General features: G+C 53.9%; 1 long non-coding RNA gene across 3 annotated transcripts; it reads right to left on the reverse strand.

Annotated features, from left to right (window-relative positions):
- Positions 1-848: 848 nt before the first annotated feature.
- Positions 849-2045, reverse strand: LOC119296989. Of its 3 annotated transcripts, XR_005145481.1 has the most exons (3): positions 1447-2045; positions 1315-1372; positions 849-1226 (listed from the first exon to the last, which is right to left on the reverse strand). It is a non-coding gene; the product is annotated as an uncharacterized LOC119296989 (long non-coding RNA). The 3 variants fall into 3 exon arrangements; XR_005145480.1 differs by having other exon boundaries at positions 1315-2045; XR_005145479.1 differs by having other exon boundaries at positions 1312-2045.
- Between the last annotated feature and the right edge of the window lie 618 nt (positions 2046-2663).

Below are 2663 nucleotides of genomic sequence, written 5' to 3' on the forward strand. Positions count from 1 at the left end.
CCCGACGGCGGGTCACATAGAAGACTAGGCCCAAGGCCCAATAGGCCGGCTCATATTATGATGGGCCGGCTTAAGACAGAAGGCATGAGGAATATTTCCTTGACGAGGAAGCAAGACCCGTACTTGTATCCGACTTGTAATAGAGAATAAGTTAGTTCTAATCCTAATAGGACTCTACATGTAAACCGCCCCTTCAACTTATATAAGGAGGGGCATGGCTCCCCAAAGAGGAACAAGCATCAAGAAACAATATCTAGGGCTAGACACAAAGAGGAGAGCCGGCTTACGGCGACTCCCTCATGATCATAATGAGACCTAGCCACAAACAGCATGTAGGGTTATTACCGGATGATGTTTTCCGAGGCCCGAAGCTGTCTAAATCCTCGTCTTGTGTGTTGCGTCTCTCGATTCCGCTCAACCCCTTCAAGCTATCACATAGATGCGTTGGCCTCACGACTAAGTCCTTACATTAGGACATCTGCCGTGACAATTCCACGACAGTTGGCGTCCACTGTGGGGCACGCACACGGTGGCGTTGAGTTTTTGAAGAGCTTCCCTTAAGGATCAAGGAGTTTGCAATTTTCCGGATAAGGATTTTTTACAATTGGTGAGGTTGAAGTCAGAGGAAAAAAATTAGGGTTGCGGTTGATCCACCGCCGCCGCTTGTCCTATGATATAGTATTTGGTTATTTTTTAAGTCGCCGAGACCGACAAGTCTTTGCGGCCGATTCAACAGTACGCACCGATTGATTCCTGTGCAGGCAGTCTGCCGAGGTGGACACAAACTTCCGCTGCACCATTGCTATACAAATTGCAAGTCACCTCCGCACACGTCTGGTCAAATCCAGTTGGTCTAAACAAATAACAGGGTTGTCACATCTTTGAAGCTACAGTCCCGACTCCCGAGACACATCAGGCATAGGCACTACCGCCTCCGCCTTTTTTTCACAAGGAAGAAAAAGAAGACAAGTCATCTCCTAAAGCTGCTTGGCCGCCTCACTTTCAAGCCGGCCTCCGTCGTCGGGGTCGACCGCCGTCGCAGCCTCGGCCCTGCTCCGAGTCACCGGGAGGGCTTCCGTGGCAGTTGCTGCCTCCGCTGTAACAGACCGCCTCGCCCGTCCGCCTCTGCGTGGCCCGTCCGTGCTTTGCTCCAAACTGCTGCGCTGCCGGAGCTCCGCCTTCACCGCAGCGCCTATAAACCGGTTCTTTAAGCCGCCGTGGTTGCTCTGCATTTTTACGTGAGCTGCCGTCAACGCCTCGAATATAATGGAGATCAGACGGTCTGTGATATGCATGTTTTTAGGTAATTACTACTTCGTATCAAGCAAGATGCTCCGTGTCCTCACAAAGGACGTGCTAGACTGGATGAGATCTGAATAAAACAAGAAAGGAAAGTGAGAACCAGGGAAAGGAAGGACTATGCCAGGAGGAAGGAGATTGGTCCACCGTTGACTGCATATGTTGCATATGCGTATTCCCGGAGCTGGCCTTGCCTCTGCCGCGCCTCAGCCGCCGCGGACGCTCGCCTCAACTGTAGTCGGGGAGAGCCGCTGGCCGCCTTGCTACCCTTCACCTCAGACCGGCTTCCGCGCAGCACCGCCCGGCGCCCCTGTGGTTGCGGCTCGCCTCGCGCCTCCGCTTCTCTGCTGAGGCCTCACGCCATGGTTGAGCCGAGCTGTTGCCTCCGCTCTGGCCTGGCACCTCTCCTCTGCTCCCGCCTTTACCAGGTCGCCGCGTGTCCGTGTCCCCCTTGCGTGCTCGCCTGAAAGTGCTACTGGTTGTTGCCTGAAAAAAAAAGGAGGCACGAGCCCACGACCTGGAGGATACGGATCGGGGATGGCAAACTGACAACGACCCGGATGTACACGGAGACATGGGGATCGATGAAGATTCTACGACCTCGCTGTTTCGCCTCCACCGCTGGGCTCCGCCCACGCCGCTGCGCCTCTGAGCCGCCTGCTTCCGCCTGTGAACCGCTGCTGCAAGCGGCCACATCCGCCGAGTCGCCGGATTCAAACAGCCGGGCGCCCCGCTGGTTCTAAACCGCCGCGGCCGTAACAAGTCAATTACCTCATGACTAAAGTCTGATCCGGCCCTCGCGCACTGTCGTTGGAGGCCGCGTCTACATCCGCATTATGTCAAAATTGCTTAACGGATGTGCGCAAATCGCCGCCTCAGCGGTCCGGTCTACATCAACTCATCGGGACTGTGCCTACAGTCGATTTATTCGACTGTGCCCGCGCCGACTTAACCGTCCGCACCCACGACCAACTTGTCTGTCCGCACAGCTTACAAATACCGCGGCCAACTCACGCGTCCGCTCCATCTTCTAAATGTTGCGGTTAACTCCAACATATATATCAATAAATTAGAGCCAATGGACATATGCGAGCCGCCCCCGCCGCGTTGAGCCGCCTCTGCCGCGTTGAGCTGCCGGGGCTATATCGAGTCTCCGGTCTGCCTGAACCACCTCTGTCGCGATAAACGGATCATCTATCGTCCAAACAAATCAGGTGATATCCATCCAAGTTTGTTTTATTAGCACATGTTGTTTTTGTCAAAGAAAAAGTTTATCTTTGCCTTGGTCTGCAATATTGTTTATGCAGGGCAATTATTTATGACAAAAAGTGATATTATACCGCGGAGATGGAGGCACACCAACA

This window comes from Triticum dicoccoides, chromosome 5A, assembly GCF_002162155.2.
Source record: "Triticum dicoccoides isolate Atlit2015 ecotype Zavitan chromosome 5A, WEW_v2.0, whole genome shotgun sequence".
Classification (NCBI taxonomy): Eukaryota; Viridiplantae; Streptophyta; class Magnoliopsida; order Poales; family Poaceae; genus Triticum; species Triticum dicoccoides.